We start from the raw sequence: 20,739 nt of genomic DNA on the forward strand, positions 1-20,739 counted from the left end.
GCCAGGACAATGCAACACCTACTATAGAGCTGTTTGTCTATAAGGGGTGTTAGATGTCATCTGACAGAGAACCCAGCTTGTACAGATGAGGAAGGAGAATCCAGAGAGTGGAAGTGGTTTGGGATCCAGACCCAGTCCCTACAGAACCCAAGACGATGTGACTCCCAGAACCGCTCTCTGGAGGGAACTGAGGCAAAGGATTGGGCTGGTGGAATTGGAGCCCCAAACAGTGGAAACCCAGCCCAGAACTGAAATGTTAAGCTACTAAAATGCTTTTAAGGATGAGACTCTGGGAGACGCAAACTGTTTCCCTTTTGCCTTAGAGTTTGGGTATGAGGAGAGAGCCGATGAGCTGCGGGAGAAGGCCTATTAGTTTTCTCTGCTCTCAACCTGCTGGAAACGCAGGGTGGGAGAAGAGGGACAGAAGGAGCGGGCTATTGCTAAAGAGGGGCTCAGAACACCTGTGGGGGCCCAGCCCAGGCTTCGGTGTTTATCATGCAAAGCAGGCATCCCTCAGACACTGATGGGTTAAAGCTGGAATGAACAAAGCCACAGGGGTCCTGGCTAAGGCAATGATGACTGCAGCTAAAGGTGGCTCAACCCTGAGCAACCCGAGCTATTGACTTCACAGCGCTGCCAGGAGCTCACATGTGGAAGGGAGGACCCTGCAATGGGTGGTTTCCAGGCCTCCAGGCCCGCCTTTGGGGACTGAGCCCTGCCCACGCAGGACGTCTCTTTGAGCCTTGCCCTGGCTCTCCTTTACCCACCCACATGTCACTTCTCTCTTCAGCTTGTCACTGAAGAGCACCTCTCTGACTCCTGTCTGTTTCAAGGGTTCTCCTTCCAGGTAACACGTCTCAGTTCCTTCTCTTCATTGTCCCTGCAGCTCAACTCCTCTCACCCTCAGGAAGATCTAAGAGCTGACCCCAGACCCCTCATGTGATTCCCCTTCTTTGTCTAACCTCAAGGACTTCTCCCAGCAGTTTCTTCTCGGGGCTCTGAATGTAAAATCCAAACCTCCTCCCTGGGCTGCCTTCTCTCCTCCCAGCCCCAGCGACTACCAATAATTGGAAACAGTGACCAGCTCCCTCCCCCAACCAAGTCCCACTTGTCCCTAGCACCTCTCTCTCGGGTATCCCATAGTGGGGAGGGCCCGGGAGAGAAACAGGGTCCCGTCCAGGTCAGGGAGGAGGGTAAGGTGGGCTATCTGTGATTGAGAAAAGGAAGGAGTGAGAAGGGGCAGGGAGGGGAGGGAAGAAATTGTGTGTAAGAGGAAGAAGTGGTGTTTGTTCCAGGGTCAGAGGAGCACAGGTGGTGAAAAGCATGCCAGGGAGAATTATGGGGGAGGGTGATTTAGCCTAAAACAGTGGTGCAACATGTTTTGACCATGACCCACAGGAAGAAACACGTTTTACATTGTAACAGTACACCACACACTCACGTGCACACACACACACACACAGAGATGAAACCCAAGTTTCACAGAACAATACCTAGCCTTACTGCATGTGATGCATTCATATAGTCTATTCTATCTGCTCTCTGTCTTTTTAATGTGTTGTCTCTGCCTATGAAACTGATTTCACAAACCAGTACTGGTGGATAGCTCACAGATTGACCAGCAAAGCCCTGAAGATGGACAGTTGAGAATAAACTTATTATTGGTTTCTAAATCTATGAATGGCAATTAATACTAATAATTCACAACAAGAAATAATGATAGCAAATATCATGTAAATATCATCGACATCCACTATTTTACTCAGTCTTATAAATCTACAATGAACTGTTATTATACCCGTTTTACAAATGAAGAAACAGACACACTGAGTGAAACCTTACACAGTTTCACTCAAGCCGGGATTCAAACCCCCGGCAGCCCAAAGCTAGAGCCGTGGTCTAGTTCTCTCGGCTACTCCGTACTGGGAAGTGCTCAAGTCGTGCGTTCATATTTGAGCCAGGGCTGCAGGGGTTACCCACGACAAGACGCGGCTCCTGACCCTCCTGGGAGGGCTGGTGGAGGTAAGAAGGGGGCAGACACGGACCAGTCGTGCCGACCCCAAGGACCAGGAAGAATCACAGAGTGGACAGTCCGAGATCATGAAGGCCAGCCCCTCACCTCACAGATGAGAACCGGAGCCCCAGGAGCCACCCTGCTGAGGGTAGGGTCTGGCAGACACCCAAGACCGCTGGACAGCTAACTCCATCTCTTCACACCAAGGGCCTCCCTGCAGGGTCACGAGAAGCCAAGACGGTGGACAAATACTTGTGGTCGCCTTCTGCGGACTGTTGTGGGACATATCATGAACACCTGGAGAAGACGGCATGTGTGTAATTGCTTTGTGCTGTCCCACCTCGCCCTTCCCACACCTAGCACCAGGCTGGGCACACTGCAGCCCCCTCTTTATGTGTTGACCCGGTGCTGCCTTGTATTTTTCTGCCAGTCTTTTTTGCACTCGGCATTTACGTCTTGTATTTTAGTTAACTTTCAGTGTCTTCTATATCTCTCCAACAGACTATACCTGTGAGCATCCTGAGAAGGTGAGGGTGTCTGTTTTACTTACTCCCATATTCTCAGGGCCAGGGACAGTGCCAGCCAGTCTCATCATAGATTTGAATGAATGAGGGAATGAATGGCCCTTGGGGAGCCCAGCTGCAGGGTGGGAAGCAGATCTTAAACTTCTTAAACGCAGTGCTCCTCCTGGATGGCTAGCGCCCCAAAAGTTTTCTCCTTTGCTTCTTCATCAGCAATCATCACCAACCGAGAGCAAGGCCCTAGGAGGGATGACAAGATTGAGCAAAATTGTGGTCCCTGGGTCATTTAAAAGGACTGCATGGTTGCCTTAGGTCCTTCCCTGCGCCTACTGTGTTTGGGGTCTCCTTTGTCCTCTGGCTTCTAGGAAGCTTTGACTAAAGGGAGGGATGGTGGCTCATTGGAGCACGGGTGGAGGAGAGCAGCCGGCTCATTTCTGCTCCATTCCCCCGGCTTCAGCCCTGTTTCCGGCAGCAGCTGTGGCTCCAGCTTCCTCTGGGAGCTTCCCACTACCCCACCCCCACATTCTAGCTCCCCCTGGCTGTAGGGTTGTCAGATTTAACAAATAAACTACATGACACCCAGTTAAATTTGAATATCAGATAATCCTAATACATTTTATACTGAATTTAACCTAGTTAAGTGAGTTGATATTTATCTGAAATTCAAATTTAAGTGGTAACACCATCTCCTCTTTTGGTTCCTGTAGTCCAAAGAGGCTTTTCTATCACCTCTGTGATCAATTTCCTTGATTAAAGTCTCTAAATCAAAGACCTAAATGAGAAGGAACCACTCCCCAATCATCAAAGGCTCAGATATCTAAGGTCCCTGGGTAATTGAGCAATTCTCTGTATCCTCCAATCTTACCCAGCCCCTCCTCTAAGCGTCCCTCTTTCCTCGACAGCTCTTAATCCCCTCCACCCCCGAAACCGAAACCATGCCAGGTGTCTTTTCAATTCTCAGGTGCACCCCACCCCCTCATCTCCTGGGCTAATTGGTTCCATGCATCTGCCTGCCTTTGTCACTCGGCCTCCTCCCCCTCCCCCCCACCCTCCCGCCCCTCCAAGCCATCCGCCCACCTGCCTTCCTTACTCACAGTTCCTCCTTTCGCTGAGCGCTTCCTGTCACACGTCTGGCACGTCTCCGGCGTCTGCAGGCTCTCCTGCTCCCTCCCTGCCCCCTTTCAGGACCTGACAAAGGAAAGAAAAGGGTGGCTCTTGTTGCATTCACTACTTTTATTAATGAATGCACAAAAACAGCCGTCCCCGCAGACATTTCTGCGGAGCTGGGGGTTGCGAAAGGAGGCAGAATCCTAACATCTTGGTTTTGGAAGAGACCTTAGGAACTAACACAATACAGGGGACCCCTCCCTAAACACCCAAACCAGAAACACAGAGCAAGAGTCTCAAGAATCCTCCATGCTGGGAAGAGAGTAGTGGTTACCCAGTTAAACTCTTGGAATCTAGACGAGTGATTCTTTCCAGCACCCAATCGGTACTCAATGTGTGAGCGGGTGTGCAAGGAGGTGGCTCAGCAGCGTGCAGTTGCTCAAGCTCCATGCTGTTCCATGTGCTCTTTACAACTGCACCATGAGGAGATAAGTATAGAAACACCAGAGAATAAGCATTCAGAAGTCTTTAGAGCCATCAGGCGTTACTGCACCAAGCATGTGATCATTTTTCTGGTCATTCAGCTTATTATTGTAGTTTACCAAAGTGTCTGTAAGGAATTTAAAAAGCACTGTTTTAGTGCTTCAACATGGGATAAATATCTTAAGGCAAATGCCTTAAACCCACTATACCTCAGTTTGCTTATCTGTGAAATGGGGATAGTAATGGCTCCTACTTCATGGTGAAAATGATATGAATTCCCAAAGATAAGCGCCCAGGAGTGCCTGCTGTGTAGTGAATGGTGAGTGGGTTAGCTGCTGTATTTGTTAGATTCTTCTTGATTTGAGCTAGATAAACTACCAAGCTCACTGTCCAGCAACCCTCTTTCTGGAGCTGTCTGAGGACATAGCTTCCAGTCCCACTCTTCACCTGCGCTATGCTGATTATTGGCCTAACAGTTCTGTCCTTTCTGCAGGAGCCGTTCCATTCCCATCCCATATCTTAAATCACAGGAACCTGCAAGATGACACGTGGGTTGCTGGGTCAACGGCAGTGATGAGCGGCCAACACTGGGGTCAACATTGGTCAACACTGGGGGCCACCCAGAAGACCAGGCCAGAGCTGAAGAGGGGAGCCGAGGGCAGCTACTGGGGTCTGCAGAGAAGGGAGCCAAGTTGGGGCTGGGCAGGGTGACAAAATCAGTGTGACAACACAGGAACTCAAACGGGATTTAGCAAAGGCAGCAGAAGATGGCCATGAGAAATAAATGTGGGGTGCTGTCAGCCCCATGCAGAGCTGCCTTTAAAGTGCCGGGCAGGTATCATCGGCCTGCTTGTGCTTCTGGAATGCTGAAAATGCACTCCCATGTCTCTCCACCTCTGTTCACATTTCACCTTGCCTCACTCATCCCAGGCAGAGATGTCCTTGCAGAACCCAGCCCTTGGTGGGAAGGAGACTTTACCACACTTCTAGCTTCCGGTCCGGAGGGTGCTTGGTCTATCGGCAGCAAGCTGGTAAATCTCCCGCACACTCAACAGCTCCTTTTGTCCTGATTGCACTGGTCAGAACTGCTTTGTTTCTCTCATTCCTTTGTGCAACTCTACTGCCTGAAGAGCTGGTGTACACCAGAGGATTCGTTTTACCAACACTAAATTCACATCTAGCCGATAGGCATGTTGGATGTGCTCTACAATCTTGGCTCAACTGGCATTGGCATCTGCAGAGTATCTCTAAGATATTTAAGCCTTACATAGGACCTCAGAACCTCCAGGTCTGTACTCATCCTGGATCCTCCACCTACTTGGTCTGATATTAAAATTTGCAATAATGTATAAAAATTCTCAACACAGGGTCTGGCATGTAGAAGCAGTGAAGTAAATGGAAACTGTGTTATTGCTTGTACCTTATCCTCCTTGTTCCAAGTAAAGGCTTGTCAAAGCTTCTTGAATCTTTCCTCTCTATGCCTACCCTACAGCTCAGGGTTATGCCCATCGTTTCTCCATGAACATGGTCACAGCTTTCTAACTGGCTTCTCTGCACCTTCCTGGTCCCCTTCAAACTCTTTCTTTCCACATTGTGATCTACCTAAACTTTTGTTTTGTCCACTTTACGCTTCTGCTTCTACTCTTCAATGACACTCCATTGTTTTAACATGACAGAGTTCAAGATTCTTAGTAGGACTTAAAAGTTGTTTCATGATCCAGTCCCTCCCTACTTCTCCAGCTTCATTAACACTATCTCCAGTCTTCTGCTTGACTGCCCAAACACACCAAACCATCAGCAGTTCCTACAGTGCCCCAAACTCTGTCTGCCTTCCTTTGCTCATGCCATTCCAAATGTCTGGAAAGCCCTTCCCAACCTGACTCCTATTTATTCTCCAGACTCCATGCTGGAGTCTCTACCCCCTTCTGGAAGCCCTCCCCAACCTGAGTTAGGCACTCTGCTACATTGCCCTGGGGCACTTTAGCATTGCCCCCATCCCCTTATTTGGCAAGTCCTGCCTATTTTATCAGGGTATCAGGTCTTTGAGGATAAGGACTGCATGAGTCTAATTCATTTTTTCTTTTTTTGTGAAAAATAACATATATACAAAAAAAGCATTAAATTTCAAAGCACACCACAACAATTAGTTGTAGAACAGATTTCAGAGTTTGGTATGGGTTACAATGCAACAATTTTAGGTTTTCACTAAAATGAATGAGTGAATCAATGAATGAATGAATGACTACGTCTTACGTCTCCAGCCCAAACCTGCACCTCTTTCCAATGATATTGAACAGAGTTCTCAGTTATGCAACCCCCCAGCTTTCTGAGGCTGGAGGGGTTCTGAAAGTCTTGTCTAGTGTCTTAGTCTCCTGGTTGCTATGACAAATGCCACCCAATGGTTTGGCTGAACAACAGGGATTTATTGGCTTCCAGTTTCAGAGGCTAGAAGGCTTTCTTTCTCCAGCGATCAGTTGCATTGTGGCTGACCAGCAATCTCTGGGTTTCTTGGCTTTCCTGTTACACAGTGAGGCCCTCTCCTTTCCCTTCTGTTTCCATTAGCCTTAAGCTTCTGGGTTCTTCCCATAGCTTTTTCTCCAAAGGGCTTCAGTAACAGACCTAAGGCTCATCCCGATTCAGTTGGCCACATCTTTACTAAAAATGACATCCTCAAAAGGTCCTATTTTCAGTGCGTTCCCACCCACAAAAATGTGAGTTGAAATTAAGAACATATTTTTTTTTTCTGGAGCATATAACTCAATCTGCCCCAGCTAGTAACCTATTTTACCCTATTCTTTCTCCGAGATTTCACACTGCAATTGTTTGTATTTTTATCCTAGGTATAGTGACCATATGATCTGGGCTGTCTGAGGTTAAGCATTCTGTATTCATCCCCATGATGTGCTTTTAATGCTAAAACCCACAGGTCCCAAATGAAGTTCAGGTGCTACTGTCACCCTTCCTACAGCTCTCAAACCATGGTTCCTTCACCTTTTAGGAAAGGGAGCCTTGCACAGATCAGATAAGAAGGTCAGAGGTAGGAGGAAGTGGAGGGAGTGGTGTGTATAAGAGTCACTCATTGATTTAGCAAGTTGAGTTGTATGAGTTCCTGGCAAGGTTTGGACACATGGTGGCAAGTGCAATAGAAACAGCCTTTGTCCTCAATGAGCTTACAGTCCAGTGGAGGAGACAGACATTCATCAGATTCTTGCCCAAATAAGTGACACTCTAACTATGAGATGTGCTGCAGAGAGGTCCATGGCATTTGGAGAATTTGTAGGACGGGATTGACACATGGAGGAGAAACCTTTTTGGAGCTGTAATGACTAAGGGGGCAGTGGAAGGAAGAAGTAACTAATAAAAGGAAAGGGACTGGAAGAGCTGGGGAAGGGTTAGACGGGGGATGGAGTCTGCTGTAAAATAATTCTGGAGGGGGCAGTGATCCCATGAAGGGTAAGGCTAAGGCTTTGGGTCTTTATCCTCAGAATGGTGGGAAGCCACTGAGGGATTTTGAGTAAGGGTGTAAGGTGATCAGATTTAGGTTTGGAAAAGAATATTCTCTGGCTAAAAAGTGGAGAGCAGATTGTAGAGGGATTGCATTTTCTTAATAGAAAGGCAGTGAGAAGATAACTTCTGAGGTATCTGCCAGTCCCAGGTCCCACTTTCTTGCTGTGCCCTCCCCATGCTAGCTCCACTAAGGTGGGAAGAGTTGTCTGTTTTGTGCAGCAACAGCAAGTGTCCCCCAGATGCGTGAATGTCTCAAAAATTCGAAGCACTTTGGGGCAGGTATATGTCAGTCTCACATCCTTGATTGGCTAAGCAAGGCATCAGGCATCTTGTATCCTTCAACCAAGATGATGCAAAGGATCCCACTGTCTCAAAAGGGAGAAGGACGAGTAACTGAGGAAGGAGCAGAGGCAGGATAATGAAGGCTGGACTGTCTGCAGTGTAGAATGGTGAGCTTATCAAAATTGATTAGTTGGAAGTTTCTTAAGTCAAGATCAGAAAAACCTCATTAGGCACCTGCTTTCTGCAAGCTTACAACCTTGGACAAATCACTTTGATTTGTTAGATCCTCATTTTCCTCGCCTGGTAAGTGGAGATGATAATAACTGCTTTGTAGGGTATTTTTGAGACGCATATGAGGTCATTTTTTGTGAATCAGTTTTCTAAGCTAGTGGACAGCCCAGCTGTGGCATTGCTCTCTTCTTCTTTCTTTCTCTTTCTTCTTCTCTTTCCTATTTTCTTTCCTCCTATCCTTGTTGTTGTTATTATATTTATTATTATCTGGCCAGCCCCCCTGGCGTTTCTCCAGAAAACTATTAACCATGGTTAAATAAATCAACCCTGGCACCTTCTCCCTGATAATTACATAGAGTTGTCCACGCGAGAAGCAGCTCAGTTGCAACTTTGGAGAGCACGTCCTGGTGACTCTCAGTTTGGGACTCATGTTTGAAACCAGGTTTGTGTTTGTGTTCTTTGTTTCTCCCCGTTTCCTGAATACGTGCACTGAGTCTCTCCTAGTCAGAGACTCTCTCTGTACACCATAGGAAGCTGCTCTGGAAAATGGCTTCCTTCCCAGCGCTTGGGGTGCCACCGTACCCTGCAGGCCACTCCAAAGGGAATTTTGCATATTCCTTACAGCTTATATGTTGAATCAAGCCACTTAAAATAAGCCCTCTAAACCAGGAGGAAAATCTATCTAGTCATATTTTAAACGTTTTTAAAATTTTTATTGTGAAATACAATATATATACAAAGAAAAGAAAGAAAAAGCAATAATTTTTGAAGTACTCTTCAATAGTAGTTACAGAACAGATTTCAGAGTTTGTTATGGATTACGATTCCACTCTCTCAGAGTTTTCCTTCTGGTTGCTCAAAACACTGGAGGCTAGGTGAGATTTCTATATAGTGATTCAGCAGTCATATTTGTTTGTTAACTCCTATTTTCTCTGTTATAACTTCTCCTTCTCCTTTGATCCTTCTCCCAATCTGTACAGATCTTTAGGCCATACCCGTTCTGACTTCTTCATATTGAGAAGAGGTATAAACACTAAAGGATAGGGGGATGCAATTACTTGATAATCTTGGAGAGGTTGGTCCCTCTAGGTTTCAGGATTTATCTGGCCTAGGAACCCTCTGGAAAGTATAGGTTCCAGGAAAGCAAACTTGGTGCACAAAACTTTTCTAGAATCTCAGTTCAAGCCCTAGGTAGTCTTAAGAATTAACGGGAGTGATATTGGCTGGGGTTTAGCAAACCATGGCAATTAGCACTAACTGAAATCTGCAGAAGAGTAGCCTCTAGAATAACCTCTTGATACCATTTGATCTCTCTTAGCCACTGGTGTCTTATTTTATTTCTTTTCCCCTTTTTGGTTAGGAAGGTGTTGTTGATCCTACGGTGCCAGGGCCAGACTCATCCCCAGGAGTCACACCCCATGTTGTTAGGGAGACTTCCGCCCCTGAATGTCATGTCCCACCTAGAGGGGAGGGTGATGATTTTCCTTGCAAAGTTGGGCTTAGAGAGAGAGGCCACATCTGAGCAACAAAAGTGGTTTCCTAGAAACAATTCTTAGGCCTTGTAATAGGTAGTCTTAGCTTTACCACTACGGAAATACATTTCACAAGGGCAAGCCTCAAAAGCAAGGGCTTGGCCTATTTTCTTGTGAGTCCCCAGTGTCTGAGCGTGTACATCGGGTTTTCCAGATGGGAAAATTTAATAGTTTCCTTTTTTTTGTTTTTCTCCTTTGGACCCTCAAGGGACTCTACAATACTTTTTAATTACCAGCCCATCACAGTTTGAGATGTATCCAAGTATTACATTAAGCTATACAGAATTGCAAGGCTTCGTTCCCATTCTGGACTCTGGGAGTTTGGGTTGCCAAATGAGCTATGCAGACAGGTTGATTTAGATTATGTGTTACAGAAAATTTAGGTTCTAGGCATAATAAACCTCTCTGCCTTTGGTCTCATATAGTAGGTGAAGTTTGAGAATACATACACTATCACCTTTTACCCTGTGTTCTAATTTACCTTAGTCCCAGCCAGATTGGCTTCATTTAATCTCTAATTAAGGCCTGATCTCCTTTCCTGTTTCTTTAAGTGTTATTATATACAGCTGTGCTAACTTTCAGGGCTGTAGCACTGCATTTCTGTTTCTCAGGTGTCGCAGAGTTACTCAAAGTTCCAGAGAAATACCAGCTGATACATAGAGCTCCGTGTCTCAGAATCTAGACATGCACTTACGACTTCAGACTGAGCATGGCTGCTCTAGGGGTTTGCAGTCTAGGGTCCAGCTTTTTTATAAGTATTTTCTGAAAGAGACCTGAGTATATTTGTTCTTTTGTTTCTGGCTTATTTTGCACAAAACACTGTCCCCAAGGTTTATTCAGTTCTTTGCGTACCTCTTGACGTCCTTCCTTTGTGTAGCCGCACCATATTCCATCATAAAATGTATCACAGTTTGCCATTCTGCTTCTCAGTCACTATAGGTACACATTTAGGTATTTAATCCATTTTGAATTAATTTTTGTGGAGGGTGTAAGGTAGGGGTCCTCTTTCATTCTTTTGGCTGTTGATATCCAAGTCTCCCATGCCCATTCATTGCAAAGACTATTCTCTCCTAGCTCAGCAGATTTGGGGGCGTCATTGAAGATCAGTTGTCCATGGATTTGGTGGTCTATCTCTGCATTTTGATTGCATTGGCTGACAGTTCTGTCTTTGTGCCAGTACCATGCTGCTTTGACCACTGTGGCTTTATCGTGAGCTTTAAAGTCAGAAGTGTTAGTCCTCCCACTTCACCTTTCTTTTTAAGGATATCTTTAGCTATACTGTTCTCTTTCGCTTCCAAATGAATTCGGTAACTAGCTTTTCCAAGTCTTCCAAGTAGATTGTTAGGATTTTGATTGGTATCATATTAAACCTGTAGATCAATTTGGGTAGAATTGCCATCTTAGCCACATTCAACCTTCCTATCCATGAGCATGGGCTGTCTTTCCATTTATTTAGGTCATTCTTCTTTTTTCTTTTAGCAATGTTTTGTAGTTTTCTGTGAATAGGTCCTTGACATCCCCAGTTAGGCTTATTCCTAGATACCTGATTCTTTTGGTCACTAAATTGAATGGATTTTTTCCCTTAATTGTCTCCTCAGATATGTCATTACTTGTGTATAGAAATATTACTGATTTTGGTACATTAATCTTGTATCCTGCCACTTTGCTGAATTTGTTTATTAGCTCAAGTATCTTTGTCATAGATTTCTCAGGGTTTTCCCAGTATAAGATCATGTCAACTAGAAATAATGAAAGTTTCACTTCTTCCTTTCTTGTTGGGATGATTTTTATTTCTTTGTCCTATCTAATCACTCCAGCTAGGACTTCGAGCACAGTGTTGAATAATAGTCGTGACAATGGGCATCCTTGTCTCATTCCCAATCTTAGGGGGAATGCTCTCTGTCTCTCACCTTAGGTATGATATTGGCTATGGGTTTTTCATATGTGCCCTTCATAATATTGAGGAAGTTTCCTTCAATTACTACCTGTTGAAGTATTTTTATCAGGAAAGGATGCTGAATTTTGTCAAAAGCTTTCTCAGCATCAGTCAATATGTTCATGTGATTTTTCCCTTTTGATTTGTTAATGTGCTATATTACGTTGATTGATTTTCATGTATGGAACCACCCCTGCGTTCCTGGTATAAACCCCACTTGGTCATGATGTATAATTCTTTTAATGTGTCATTGGATTTGATTTGCTAGTATTTTATTGAGAATTTTTGCATCTGTGTTCCTTAGGCAGATTGGTCTGTAGTTTCCTGTCTTGTAGCATCTTTATTTGGTTTTGGTAATAGAGTGATGTTAGCTTCCTAAAATGAGTTAGATAGTGTTCCTTTTTCTTCAATTTTTTGGAAGAGTTTGAACAGAACTGGTATTAGTTCTTTTTGGAATGTTTAATAAAATTCCCCAAGTGAAGCCATCTGGTCCTGGGCTTTTCTTTTTGAGAAGATTTTTGATGACTGATTGACTCTGTTTGCTTATAATTGGTTTGTTGAGATTTCCTATTTCTTCCTGAATCAGTATTGGTAGTTTGTGTGTTTCTAGGAACTTGTACATTTCATTTAATTATCTAGTTTGTTGGTATATAGTTGTTCATGGTATTCTATTATGGAAATTTTAAAAATTTCTTAAGATTCCATGGTAATGATGACCGCCCCCCCATTCTGATTTTGTTTATTTTGTATCCTCTCTCTTTTTTTCTTTGTAAGTCTGGCTAGGGGTCCATCAATTTTATTGATTATCTTAAAGAAACAACTTTTTGTTTTGTTGATTCTTTCTATTGGTTTTTTGTTTTCCAGTTAGTTTATTTCTGCTTTAATCTTTGTTATTTCTATTCTTTTATTTGCTTTAGGGTTAGTTTTGCTGTTCTTTCTCTAATTTATACAGGTGAGCAGTTAGGTCCTCAAATTTTGCTCATTCTTATTTTCTTATATAGGTATTTAAGACAATAAATTTCCCTCTCAGCACTGCCTTTGTTGCATCCCATAAGCTCTGATATGTTGTATTATGATTATCATTCATCTCTAGATATTTACCAATTTCTCTAGCAATTTCTTTTCTGACCCACTGATTATTTATGAGAGAATTGTTTAATCTCCATGTATTTGTGAAAGCTCTGGTTCTTTGGTGATTACTAATTTCCAACTTCATTCCACTGTGATCAGAGAAAAGGCTTTGGATAATTTCAATCTTGTTAAATTTGTAAAGATTTATTTCGTGTCCCGGCATATGATCTCTCCTGGAGAACATTCCATGTGCACTAGAGAAGAATGCATACACTAGTTTTTTGGCATGTAACAGTCTATATACGTCTATTAGGTCTAATTAATATATTGCACTGTTTAGGTTCTCTATTACCATGTTGATCTCTGGTTGTTCTATCTGTAGTGGAGAGTGGTATATTGACGTTCTCACTACTGGTGTTGAAATGTTTATAGCTCCCTTCAGTTTGCCAATGTTTGCCTCATGTACTTTAGAGCTCCTTGACTGGGAGCATAAACATTTATGATTGTTATTTCCTCTTGGTGAATTGTTCCTTTTATTTAATATGTAGTGTCCTTTCTTTTCTCTTATGATTCTTTACTTTTTTTTTTTTTTTTTTTTACATGGGCAGGCTCTGGGAATCGAACCCAGGTCTCTGGCTGTCATTACTTTTAAAGTCTATTTTATGTGATATTAGTATAGCTTTTCCTGCTTTCTTTTGGTTACAGCTTTTATAGAACATCTTTTTTTTTTTCCATCCTTTCATTTTCAACCTATTTGTATCCTTGGGTCTAAGCTGCATATTTTGAAAACAGTATATAGATGGATTATATTTTTATCTATTTTTGCAATCTGTATCTTTGGAGTTTAGTCCATTAACGTTCAATGTTATTACTGTAAAAGCATTTCTTGAATCTACCATCTTATCCTTTAGTTTTTATTTGTCAGGTCTGTATATTCTTTTCCCTCTCTCTTTTTTTAACCTTTAAATTACTGTTACTGGTTCTCTTCAATCTGTGTCCTCCTCCAGACCTCCCTCTCCTGGCTTTTTATTTTAGCTGTCAGGACTCCATTTATTATTTCTTGTAAGGCAAGTTCTGTTGTTGACTAGTTCTCTCAGTCTTTGAAAATTTTAATCTCTCCTTCAACTTTGAAGGACAACTTGGCTGGATAAAGACTTCTTGGCTTGAAGCCTTTCTTGTTCAGGATCTCAAATATATCATACCACAGCCTTTTTGTTTCCATGGTGCCTATTGAATAGTCTGAACTCAGTCTTATGTACCTTCCCTTGTATGTGGTAGATAGCTTTTCTTGTACCGCTTTCAGGACTTTCTGCTTCTCTTCAACATTTGACAGTTTGATTAGAATGTATCTTGGAGTAGGCTTATTTGGATTTATTCTATTTGGGGTTCATTGGGCATCTTTGATTTGCATATTTATGTCTTTTATAAGGATTGAGAAGACTTCTCAAATTATATCTTCATCTAATCTTTCCAGCCTTTTACTCCTCTCTTCCCCATTCTGGGACACCAATGGCTCTTATATTTGTGTGCCTTTTGCTGTCCATCAGTTCCCTAAGCTCCATTTTTTCCCCACCTTTCTTCCCTTTTTTTTCCTTTGTGTGCTCTAGTTCAATTGTTCTGCTTCTAACTCACTTGTTCTTCCTTCTGCTTCTTTGAATCATGCGTCTCTAGCATATTTCTGATTTGGTCTACTGTATCTTTCATCTCTATGAGATCTGCTATTTTTCTATTTAATCTTTCAAATTCTTCTATGCACTAGTATCTTCCTGATATCCTTTATCTTTATAAATATCCTTGAGTAATTGTTCCATATTCTGTGTCTCCTCCAGTGTTTAATTTGGTTGTTTGGCTGGGCCATTTCTGTCTTGTGCTTTACATGATTTGTGATTTTATGTTGTGTTTGGGGCATTTGATTATCCTAATAAAGTTATTTTGCAAGTTGGTTTTCTTCACTCATCTAAAGTTTAGTATTTCCTTGGTTTTGCATTGAAGATTCCCTTTTGAACTTGGTTTGCCAGTAATTCCCCCCTAAACCAAGGCCCAGATCTCATGTAGGGGATACAGTGATACTTGAGGGTCTACTAAAAGCTAGGCAGCGGTGCATGGGTAGTTCAGTGGCAGAATACCTACCTGCCTGCCATGTGGAAGAGCTGGGCTCAATTCATAGCCCATGCTGGAAACAAACAAACAAACAGACAGACCAAACAATGACAATAATAATAGTAAAATAAAAAAGATAAAAATAAACGAATATACCTCAGCAGTAGTAGGCCCCAAAGTCAGAAGGAAACACCCTAAGATACATTGGGAATGAACTCAGACTAGTGCCTTCAGAAGGGGGAGCAAATGAAAATTTTAAAAATCAGTAAAATATAAATATATAAAAATAAAAATTAAATTAATAATACTAATAATTTAAAAATATAAATATTTTTTCAAAACCTAAGCAGATAGGAGTATGCCAGACTGCACTTATTGCTTTTTTCCAGCAGGTGGCACTCCCGGGGCACTGTCTCCCCACAGGCCCATCCCTCCCTGACTTCAGCAGCCAGCTGGGAAGATGGTATGCATGGAAGGGGGGCTGCTCCCAGCACATGGCGGCAGGATGGCTGGCCCTGGTTCATGGGACGGGGGAATTGATAGCAGTGCCTGAGGGAGCAGCTTGATTATGGTACCTGGTGGTTCTGCCATTCACTGTGCCTGATGGAACAGCTACTCATAGCACCCAGCCAGCTGACTGCTCCCCAAACCTGGGGGCAGCTTTTCATGGTGGATAGTCAGGCATGCCTCCAGACTCCCCACGGGTGCTTCCAGCTGCCGGACCATGTGGGGAGGTTTCCCCAGCCATCAGCTGGAGCAGGTTGGAGCCGAGAGACAGTCAGTTTCCTCAGATCTGCACTTCCCTGTGTGCCACCACCCTCCCTGGTGGGGGTCACATGCCCTCCCTATCCTAATCTCCTGCCTCGCTCCTCCCTAAGAAATATTAGAGACGCTTTTCAATCACTCACCCCCTGGGACTGCAGTCCCCGTCATTTTTTCCCTGTCCCCTATCTTGTTCTGCTGAGCAAGGGTGAATCCAGCTGCCCCTACTCTGCCATCTTCCCAGAAGTCTCTATCCAGTTATATCTTTTTTTGTGAGGTGGAAATGGAAAATCTTATTTATATAGAGGTTCCTCTGGGACCTCACAATTAGTGGAGAAGGCTGGGGCAATCCTGGACTGTTTGCTACAGAAAACGTCCAAGCAGTAAGGAGTCTGGGCTGCTGGCTTCCTGGAAAAGTCACATTAAATTCTTGCCTTGCATTTAGAGTTGCTGAGAAAGCACCTTCAGGAGACAGGAGCAAAATGATCCCAGGCCTCCCCACCCCCATCCTTGCAAAGCAGTGTGGGTGAGTAACAGGACCAGCTGGCTGTTTGAAATGCACCCACTCACAGCACACTGTGACCCACGAGGGACTGGAACCCAATGGGATGGGGACAGGGTCATAAACAGCCTCACTGGCTACACCTCATTGGGCTTATCTCAGCAAATATTGACCCTGGAGGATCAAACGTGTGGCAAAAAACAATAATATTTTCCCCAAGAGAGAAGATCCTGTTCCAGGTGGCCAAGGGCAAGGAAGGTGGGTAGGGACGGGGACACACCTGCGGGGTGAAGGTCTGCCTCGGAGGGCTTCAGCCAGGGAAGGAAAGGTAGGGCTCTGGGCACACTCAGGTTGTCCTGAAGAAAGCCCAACACCCCGTATTCTGGATCAGAGTTCTCAAAGTAAGGTTGCTCCAAGAGGCATGAGCTCCTCCCACCACCCCGAATCAGATCCAGCTTCAGTCCTTCATGAAGTCATAAATCCTCACTCATGAGCCAGGGGTTCTTACCTGATTTTGCAGATGAGGGAACTGAGGCTCCAAAGTCACACTCTGGATTACCTGGCAGAGCTGGGATTGAACCCCCACATATAACTGCTTCTAGGTACGTTGTGCTCATTCTGGTTGGTTCAGGCTATGAGTTCCTTCACATCAGAACTCAAATGCCCCTTTACACACAGAAAGTCCAGAGAACAGGATTCTGGACAAAAGAGCAGGAACTGAGGTCATTGACTTGGTTGAGCCTTTGGGCTGTTTACTATTTTGTAAAGATGTGGATGGAAATAATGATCGATTCTTTATTCTGGAGTGCCGGCAAGAGGCACGGTTGGGAAAGTATTGCAAGAGGCCCAATGCTGTACTGCAGTCATGCTGTGTGTGTGTGTGTATGCTCCTGTGAGCACGTACACATGCACGTGTAAGTGGCTGTTGGAATGGCAGTGGAGGATTCATTGTGGCTCTGAACATTCTCTTCTGACCAACTCCGAGACAATGTTATCTTCGAGTCTCTGGGCCCCTGATTATCATTACAATGTGGGGGTCATTGCAAACTCTACAGAAGGAAAGGGCTGGTTCCTGGAAGGAGGCCTCCAGCAGGGGTGGGGGGAGGGGGGTACAAATTACGTCCCTAATGGAGATAACGATGACGGAAGAGGCAGAGAATGCAGTGAGAGAGAGAGAAAGTGAGACCAACCTCAAGCTAGAGTGAGACAGAGAGGCACAGCAAAATAAGAGGTAGAATTAGTTGCTCAGTGACACATTGCAGAGGAGAGAGAAACGCTTTACAGAAAGTAAGGGAGGGAAGTTTCACTGGAGGAGGTAGCCAGGAAGATTGCAAATGGGAAGAGGGTCCTCACAGGGGGGCTGTGGGTGAGACAGGATGTGGGTGGAGAGAGAAGGACCTCAGAGCAGCAGAGGGAGCTGAGCGCTGGGAGGCACCCCAGAGACACAGCATTGCCACTGATGGTTATGATGCCCTGCCAAATGCCAGCAGGTGCCAGAGAAGCAGTTTCCAGCAGGCATCTGCCTCCCCAACCACCACCATAGTTGACATCTGAGGGGAATGTGGTGTGGAGCTGTGGGAGGGGGAAAAGAACTGCAGAAACACCCCATTGTCATGGAGCCAGAGCTCTGATTTCTAACACCACCTCCAGGAAGCCTTCCCAGTTCTTAGTTTGGCTGCAGAGGGGTCCATGACTTACGCGGAGGCTCAAAGTACCCTCCCTTTGCATTCGCAGCTCCGCTGAATTATCATCAGTGTTATCATCCTCTATAAGCTCCTTTATTTGTGTTTTTCATGTGGGTGTGTATTGTTTCTTTTAATAGCCTGTACATTTCTCTACTATTTCTGTTGTATCTCCTTTGCAATATCTGGGGCAGGGCTCCTGTTCTTTGGAGTATGTACAGCACTGTTGGCTCTTTTCTCTTTTAGCAAATTATACTTTGAAAAAATTCCCAAGCTTATCAAATTTTATGCCATTCTCCTCGCCATGTCTTCTATTAAAACCCCCTTTCTGTTTCTCAGAAACTTGAAAAGAGAATTATCACACGACCCAACAATCTCACTTTCTGGTATATACCCAAAAGGATTGAAAGCAAGAAATTAAATAGATATTGTACACCAATGTTCACTGTGGCATTATTCACAATAGCCGAGGGTGGAAGCAACCCAAGTGTCCACCAACAGATGAAGGGATAAACAAAATGCGGTATATACACTTAATGGAATACTATATAGCTTAAAAAGGGATGAAGTTCTGAGTCATGCTTATTTCGTGCAAAACAAAAAGGGAAATATTATGTGCTCTCACATATCTGAAAGACCTAAATGAGACATTTTTCATAAAATCATATAGTAGATTATAAATTACCAGGGAAGGTAGGGAGGGTAAGTAAGTTGCAGTTATTGCTTACTAGGTGCTGAATTTCTTTCTTTTTTAAATATGGAATGCTTCACAAATTTGCATGTCATCCTTGCGCAGGGGCCATGCTAATCTTCTCTGTATCGTTCCAATTTTAGTGTATGTGCTGCCGAAGCGAGCACAGGTGCTGAGTTTCTGCTGGAGGTGATGAGAAATTTGGGGTAGTGGATTTTGGTGATGAGAGCACAATATTGTGGTTGTAATTAATACTATCAAATTGTACTGATGAAAGTGGTTACAATGGGAAACTCTGAGTCATATATATGTTACTACAATAAAATTAAATTTAAAATCCCCTTCCTACTTGGTTGCTCTCTATACTGTTCAATGCCCTTCATGAAGTACTTAGTGCCTTATGAAGGCAGAACAGGCACTACTATTCCCATTTTACAGATCAGGGGACTGAGGCTCAAAGACACGCCTAAGTTAATGAACTCGGCCAAAAGATTAAAATAACCTTTACATTTTTAATCAGCGTGTGGTACGCAATCTGATTATAGGCTATGTTCCAAGGAGCATCTTTTCATTGAAAAGTTACGTGTTTTTATTTTCATGCATGCTCCGGGAAATAGTACATTAAATCAGTGTTTTCAGGGATATTATTGCTTATATTAAGGCCACATTTGTTTAGATAGAATAAGTGAGTTAATTTAGAGACAGATATTAAGGACATAATAATTGAGGTGGTTCAGAGGTATGGCAGAAATGAGGAGGAAGGTCCTTGAACGGCCAGTGTGTGGAACGCTGTTTGGCGTCAGCTCTGTACACAATGGCGCTTACTCCATGCTGTTTTTGTTGGCTGACAGCAGCTAGAATGAAGAGGTAGGAGTGCCAAGTGCAGTGACCAGTGCTTGGGGAGTAAAACCACAGAGTCATCAACTGAACTTGAATGAGCAACTTCCTTTCGTCAGGCCACAGTTTTTCCATTTATGCAAATGGAAATTGTCAGGGTTGCTCACCTCTAGGCAGATTGGGAATGGAGCAATCTCTGCCTACCGTGAGCAAAGCCTGGCAGGTGGGGGAGGTGTATGTAGGTGTGGGGGTGGCGGGGGGAGGGGGGTGGGGGGAGAGGTATGGAGTTCACAGAAGCCAGAAAAGACCAGTCCTTGCCCTCACAGAACTTTCAGTGTTAGGGGGAGATAGAGGAGAAGGATGGCGACCACACAAAGAAATCCAAAGCAACAGAAATTCAGATCTTAGGATAGCTTTCACAGAGCTCCACTCCTAAAGGCTCGGTGTTTAGAGCAATGGACAGGACCAGATGAGGTTTGCCTGGGGAAGCCTCGAGAAAGTGCTTTGCAAGGATTGAACCCAGAACACGTATTAGAAGACAGCCTTCCTTCCAGAGAAGTTCCAGAGAACTTCCTTAACTATTGAACCGGCCTATAAAGAATCTCTAAATTGAGGTTCTTACTTTCCCCTAGAAGATAATTCTTTGCTACCTACACCCCACAGCAGCTCAGTTTCCAAATTGGATTATTTCATCATTTCCTTGCATACTCAAATCTCAGTCCCTTTGCCCTCAATCTCTTGAGCATTTGCAGCCTGGCTTCTGATTGGAGGAGATACTGCGGTTTAATTATAGAGCAAAGGAGAAAACAAGACCTGTCTGTAAAATTGCGACCTGTAGTCTATACATCAGTGTCCTGGCGGGAAAGAAGTGGGAGGAGGAAGGCAATAGTTTAGACTCATTTTTCACCACTGCCCCAGCAACAATTTTGTAAGAGACCCAATGTGCCTACAGCAACTTCTTGCTTTCCATAATTCTCTGCTGATTTCCTGGAAAGGGGAGTTGGGCGATGGAGAATGCCTGCTACTTTGGGGGAAGAGAGTGAAAGGATTAGGAAAGGGGGAGAGGTCAGTGTGCTCAGCTGGGCACACAGCTTCTGCAGCCTGCATTGCATCATGCCTCTGCTTGGGTTTCAGCTGTAGGAAGGTTTCAGCTTAACTTGTTGTTTTTGGGGTGGTGGTGATGGGGGAGCTGAGAAGAGGCAAGCTGAGTGAATGAGTTTGTGATTCCACATCGCTAGCTGCTGTCGCTTCCCATTCTTCATTTGTTTATCTTTGCCTGCTCCTCTTGGCCTCGAGAGGGTGAGGGTGGGGTAAGGGGGAGATGAGATAATTGTGGGGGCCTGAATAAGTTTGTTCCAGACAGCATGGTGTGGCTGAGATCCACTGAGTGAGCAAGACAAGAGAAAGAGAAAGAGAGACAGAGAGAAACCCCCTGAGTAGAGGGTGTGATGGGACGGGGGTGGGGGTGGGGTGGGGTGGGG

General features: G+C 44.2%; 1 protein-coding gene, 1 long non-coding RNA gene and 1 other non-coding gene across 4 annotated transcripts in view; 1 reads left to right on the forward strand and 2 right to left on the reverse strand.

Annotated features, from left to right (window-relative positions):
• Positions 1-20,739, forward strand: part of IGFBP2 (insulin like growth factor binding protein 2) — a 91,581-nt gene that overhangs the window by 36,508 nt on the left and 34,334 nt on the right. The gene's annotated exons all lie outside the window — the stretch shown is intronic.
• On the reverse strand, positions 1,278-16,967 carry LOC143676545 (uncharacterized). The gene is made up of 4 exons (XR_013172160.1): positions 16,557-16,967; positions 3,630-3,723; positions 2,565-2,775; positions 1,278-2,311 (listed from the first exon to the last, which is right to left on the reverse strand). It is a non-coding gene; the product is annotated as an uncharacterized LOC143676545 (long non-coding RNA).
• Positions 18,482-18,588, reverse strand: LOC143678372 (U6 spliceosomal RNA). The gene has a single exon (XR_013173185.1). It is a non-coding gene; the product is annotated as a U6 spliceosomal RNA (small nuclear RNA).

Source organism: Tamandua tetradactyla, chromosome 3 (genome assembly GCF_023851605.1).
Source record: "Tamandua tetradactyla isolate mTamTet1 chromosome 3, mTamTet1.pri, whole genome shotgun sequence".
NCBI classification, from domain to species: domain Eukaryota; kingdom Metazoa; phylum Chordata; class Mammalia; order Pilosa; family Myrmecophagidae; genus Tamandua; species Tamandua tetradactyla.